We start from the raw sequence: 6,709 nt of genomic DNA on the forward strand, positions 1-6,709 counted from the left end.
GTGCTGTGGCTCTCTCTCCCACATATGAGTGCTCTCTCTCCCCCTCTTTCTCTCTGTCCATCACTCTCTCGCTCTCTCCCACTTTCTCCCAGATGTTTCTGGCTGACCTCAGGCTTAGAGGCCAACCACACTCACCTCTCTCTCACAGACTCTGTGGCCCAGGCTGCCCAGACTGCCCAGTAGGATAGGCTCCACAACAGGGCTAAATCCAGACTGGGACTGAGCTCTGAGCAACCATCTCTGACCACTGTGTTAAAGGTCATGAGTGGGCAGTACAGTAACAGAGTACAATACGGGGTATATCCACGGAGTAGGCAGTATAGTATATCATGGAGTAGGCAGTATAGTATATCCACGGAGTAGGCATTATGGTATATCATGGAGTAGGCATTACGGTATAGCATGGAGTAGGCAGTGTGGTATATCATGGAGTAGGCAGTGTGGTATATCATGGAGTAGGCAGTATGGTATATCATGGAGTAGGCATTATGGTATATCATGGAGTAGGCAGTATGGTATATCATGGAGTAGGCAGTATGGTATATCATGGAGTAGGCATTATGGTATATCATGGAGTAGGCATTATGGTATATCATGGAGTAGGCATTATGGTATATCATGGAGTAGGCATTGTGGTATATCATGGAGTAGGCATTGTGGTATATCATGGAGTAGGCATTATGGTATATCATGGAGTAAGCAGTATGGTATATCATGGAGTAGGCATTATGGTATATCATGGAGTAGGCAGTATGGTATATCATGGAGTAGGCAGTATGGTATATCATGGGTAGGCATTATGGTATATCATGGAGTAAGCAGTATGTATATCATGGAGTAGGCAGTATGGTATATCATGGAGTAGGCATTATGGTATATCATGGAGTAGGCAGTATGGTATATCATGGAGTAGGCAGTATGGTATATCATGGAGTAGGCAGTATGGTATATCATGGAGTAGGCAGTATGGTATATCATGGAGTAAGCATTATGGTATATCATGGAGTAGGCAGTATGGGAGATCATGGAGTAGGCAGTATGGTATATCATGGAGTAGGCAGTATGGGAGATCATGGAGTAGGCAGTATGGTATATCATGGAGTGGGCAGTATGGGAGATCATGGAGTAGGCAGTATGGTATATCATGGAGTAGGCAGTATGGGAGATCATGGAGTAGGCAGTATGGTATATCATGGAGTTGGCAGTATGGTATATCATGGAGTAGGCAGTATGGTATATCATGGAGTAGGCAGTATGGTATATCATGGAGTAGGCATTATGGTATATCATGGAGTAGGCATTATGGTATATCATGGAGTAGGCATTATGGTATATCATGGAGTAGGCATTATGGTATATCATGGAGTAGGCATTATGGTATATCATGGAGTAGGCATTATGGTATATCATGGAGTAGGCATTATGGTATATCATGGAGTAGGCAGTATGGTATATCATGGAGTAGGCAGTATGGTATATCATGGAGTAAGCAGTATGGTATATCATGGAGTAGGCAGTATGGTATATCATGGAGTAGGCACTATGGTATATCATGGAGTAGGCAGTATGGTATATCATGGAGTAATGTATATCATGGAGTAGGCAGTATAGTATATCATGGAGTAGGCACTATGGTATATCATGGAGTAGGCAGTATGGTATATCATGGAGTAGGCAGTATAGTATATCCATGTACGCAGTAGAATCTCCACACACCAGCGTTTAGTCACTTAAAGTAAACAGCGGTGGGGGGTGATGCTGTGTGGCAGCTGAATGTGGTAGATACTAACTAGCATACTCCCACATGTACTCAGCAGTTGTTGTACTAGGGCTCAAGTGGATAGGATATCAAACCCAAATGAGTTCGTACTCTGTTTCCAGAGATTGCCCTAAATAACTAGTGAGTCATTCACCTTACAATAGAACAGGCCACTGTCGTCACAACCTCCAACATCATCATAGCCCTATAAACCCCTGAAAGTCGGTTACCTGCTTGTCATTTTTCTCCCAAACAAGATGGGGTTTATAGGTTACAGTGCCTTCCCTAAGGATAACATCTGTCCAATCAGTGGCACCGAATAAAATATCTGCCATTTTACAAGTGACAGGTGTGCTGACCCTGTCTCCTATGAACCCAGTCTGTCTGTCTGTTTCCTATGAAACCTGTCTGTCTGTCTGTCTGTCTGTCTGTCTGTCTGTCTGTCTGTCTGTCTGTCTGTCTGTCTGTCTGTCTGTCTGTCTGTCTGTCTGTATCCTATGAACCCAGTGTCTCTGTCTGTCTGTCTGTCTGTCTGTATCCTATGAACCCAGTGTCTGTCTGTCTGTCTGTCTGTCTGTCTGTCTGTCTGTCTGTCTGTCTGTCTGTCTGTCTGTCTGTCTGTCTGTCTGTCTGTCTGTCTGTCTGTCTGTCTCCTATGAACCCTGTCTGTCTGTCTGTCTGTCTGTCTGTATCCTATGAACCCAGTGTCTGTCTGTCTGTCTGTCTGTCTGTCTGTCTGTCTGTCTGTCTGTCTGTCTGTCTGTCTGTCTGTCTGTCTGTTTGTCCCCTTCCAGGTGAACCCTGTCTGTCTGTCTGTCTGTCTGTCTGTCTGTCTGTCTGTCTGTCTGTCTGTCTGTCTGTCTGTCTGTCTCCTATGAACCCAGTGTGTCTGTCTGTGTGTCTGTCTGTGCCCCAGCTAGAGTAAATACACTGTGTTGTGTTTGTCTGTCCTAGTGTGAGTTCATATGGTCATACGTCTATACCAGTGGAGGCTGGTGGGAGGAGCTATAGGAGGATGGGCTAATTGTAATGACTGGAATGGAATTAATGGAATGTATCAAACACATCAAACATATTGAAACCACTTTTTGACTCCATTCCATTCATTCCATTCCAACCATTACAATGAACCTGTCCTCCTATAGCTTCTCCCACCAGCCTCTTCTGGTATATGCAGTAGGTCAGTTCTATCCCTGTCTCAATTGCTCAGATGTGCTTCCCTATCCAGAATACTATACGTTGTAAACAGGGCCCACTTGTTGCATCATTCTCTCCATCTCTCCACACCATCCTCTTGTCTTCTCTCCTGAAAGCTGCATTCGTGGGTCGGTCTGACCCAGTGGGGTCTTTGTGGGTTTCTTGGCTGGCTCTTGGATACGGTTTATGTGTTCAGCTGTTTAAAGCCTGAGCAGTGCTTGTCATCCTTTACATTTGATGGAGTCGTTGGTAACAAAGGCATGAAAGCGAGGGAGTGGATGTTCTTGTCGAGGGAAAGAGTGCAGGTATATTGAGTCCATCGTTAGACCGACAGAAGATGCTCATACATTTACCAGTTTTCTAACAATGAGATGGATAGAGACAGGAAGTCAAGGGCATAGCGTTTAGACTTCATAATAAAAAAAGTGAACATGTCACATGACTGTCTACAGAAATTATTCTTGGATATTGTTTATGACAACCAGAACTTGTGAACATCTGTTTGTGAAAGGTTCTTCTCCAGTATTGAGGCAGCACTGATCCAGAGGTGTCTGTCTGTCTGTGTATCTGTCTGTTGGTTTGTCGGTTCTTGGGGTGAGAGGACTAACCCTGTAGATTCCAGGCTTGCCTCTGTGTCAGAGCCCAGAACATCATTCCTCTCTCTCCCCACGGAAAAGGGAGGAGATTCTAGGTGATTATAGCCATTCATATTTTACTACCTCAGTAATTATTGTCATTTTGAGATCAGAACATCCCTGTGGCTATTCCAGTACCATGCACTGACAGAGGTTAGTTGGACAAAGGCACACAGCTGCAGGATACAGAACATTATAAAAGTGATACTTTCATCTTATTCAGTAATCAGGTTTTACCTGCTCAAAAGCTTGTACGTGAAAGAAGCCTCAGGTAAGAGGCAAGACTGAAAGGTCAGGAATGTGGTTGATGACCTCAGCTGCACCCTAGCCTTTCTCTCTCTCTCTCTCTATCTCTCTCTCTCTCTCTCTCTCTCTCTCTCTCTCTCTCTCTCTCTGTCAGTGGGGTACTAGTTTCACGTTGCCAGTGTAACAGAGGTGGTTCAGTTAATTATGCTCACATAATGAGTAACCGTGCCTAAGATCTGTAAGACTTGTGTAAGCTAAGGCTTTAGCTCAACAGGCTAACACAGTATTGTGGTACACGGGAGTTCCTGGGTTTGAACCTCGGTCGATCACATCAGACTCCGTAGTCTGGTGATCAGGGTTCAGAAGGTACTGTATATTTTTACATTTTGGTCATTTAGCAGACTCTCTTAAACAGCTTACAGTATAACTTACTCTATATGACTGTCTGGCTGTATACCAGTTGTTGGCTGCTGGGATTTGTCTCCCATTGGTATTTCATCTCTTATACCTCCTGATCTCTGCTTTGTTTGGTTTTGTTCCTTTCCCTGGATGTTTTATTTATTTTACAACACTTTATGCATTGTGTCATCACCTTCCGTTCTGCCAGCCGTAGATTTAGCTTGGCAAACCTCTCAGTGAATGACAAATGAATCAGCCCATCGATGCTGAAGTCTGTGCCATCTTCTCTCTGGAAGAAGAAGGTTTTGAAGCTAACAGGATTCCAGAGTCGGGGTCCAGTTCCAACAGAATACCTAGTTTCCTCTCTTTTCCACTTTGTGTTTTTCTTCTTCTCCCTCTTCTCAAATACAGTGATGTTTAAAAAAAAAAAGGACCATACTTTGCGGGCACTTATCTGTGCCAGCTGGTATGGAACTAATCTGAGCTGAGCTATTTCTCATTAAAGGAGGGCCTCTTTGGGAGGCGCGCCGGTGTGCGGACTGCGGACAGGGGAAAGAGCTGTCTGTTTCTGCAGAAGGGCTTCATTTTGTGGCGGGCAGGAATAACTCCCTGACAGTTTTATTGCAGACTGGACTTCAGGCCTGAGATGAGGCGCACAGAGCCTTTGTGCAAATGCCACTGATACACTGTGGAGGAATGTTGACTACCATGCCATCTCTGATTGGCTTGGCGTCTGGCTCCTCTGTCCCCCCTCCTAAAACATACTCCTCTTGGATTAGTGCTTAAACTCTGCTGATGAGCAAAATCACTGTCCTTGTTGTAGCATGAAGTGGAATCAGGAAGTGGATCATCAAGTGGCCTCTCGAGTGGCGCAACGTCACTACAGCCACCCTGGTTCGAATCCAGACTGTATCACAACCGGCCTTGATTGGGAGTCCCATAGGGCGGCGGACAATTGGCCCAGCGTCGTCCGGGTTTGGCCGGTGTATGCCGTCATTGTAAATAAGAATTTATTCTTGACTGACTTGCCTAGTTAAATAAAGGTGACACATCAGGGACACACTGTTTTGTCAGCGACGGTTGATTCTGACCCAGACTTTATTGATGATCATGTGTCATTTGACATTTTACTTTATTATTTGATCATTTCTGTAGAAAGCTATTTATTTATTTATCTATTTATTTATTTAGCAAAGTGAATGAGCAGATAACCATCTTACATCCAAGAATAAAACACAATAAATGTCTGGCTGGAAATCCAGACGGTTGATTCACGAGCAACACTCTAACATGAAAGTGGAGCTACAGTGTTAATCCTGTTGATCGTGTTAGCAGGGGAACAGTGTGATGAGTAACCTACATAACTGTTCTCCCCTCTCCACCCTCCAGTGATCAGATCCCACATCTCAACTCTGAATCATCGTCACCATGGTTACGAACCTGTCGAAACCTGCCGAAACCTGCATGCTGCAGGAGGCTTTGATTTTCCCACACATGGTGTAGACTAAAGAGGAGAGTCATCAGGACAGGCAGTGCCCCTACCGCAGCAGAAACATGGTGATAGGAACGGTGATGGGGGCATGGTGCCTGCTGGCAGAGAGACTGATGAATCTGCTGATTTACTTGCACGACATACAGTATCCGGGCTACCTGCCATGAGGGCCCATGTTCACAAAGCATCTCAGAGTAGGAGCACTGATCTAGGATCAGGTCCTCCCTGCCCATATTATCTTATAAATTCTGTTAAAAAAAAAAATTGTATCCTAGAGCAGCAATCTAGCGCTTCTATGGGCCCAGATCTCCTTCTGAAAGAAGAGCATGCTGGGAATGTGGTAGGATTGTGTTGCCATGGGTACGGAAAATAAATAAATGTTGTTCCCTACAACAATCATATCATCAGGGGAGAATGTGTCCACTGTCTCCTGGCATCCAGCTCAACTTTACAGGACTCTTTGGTGATGTAAGGAGTGAAACAGTAGCCAGTAAACTGACTTACTGTTGACATCCCAGTAATCCCACCAATACATCCCTCAACATGTGTTCTGGAACACAGCCCAGTCAAAACATCCCTCAACATGTGTTCTGGAACACAACCCAGTCAATACATCCCTCAACATGTGCCCTAGAACACAACCCAGTCAATACATCCCTCAACATGTGTTCTGGAACACAACCCAGTCACTAATCCCTCAACATGTGTCCTGGAACACGACCCAGTCAATACATCCCTCAACATGTGTTCTGGAACACAACCCAGTCACTAATCCCTCAACATGTGTCCTGGAACACAGCCCAGTCAAAACATCCCTCAACATGTGTTCTGGAACACAACCCAGTCAATACATCCCTCAACATGTGCCCTAGAACACAACCCAGTCAATACATCCCTCAACATGTGTTCTGGAACACAACCCAGTCAATACATCCCTCAACATGTGTTCTGGAACACAACCCAGTCAATACATCCCTCAAC

This window comes from Salvelinus namaycush, chromosome 37, assembly GCF_016432855.1.
Source record: "Salvelinus namaycush isolate Seneca chromosome 37, SaNama_1.0, whole genome shotgun sequence".
Lineage (NCBI taxonomy): Eukaryota > Metazoa > Chordata > Actinopteri > Salmoniformes > Salmonidae > Salvelinus > Salvelinus namaycush.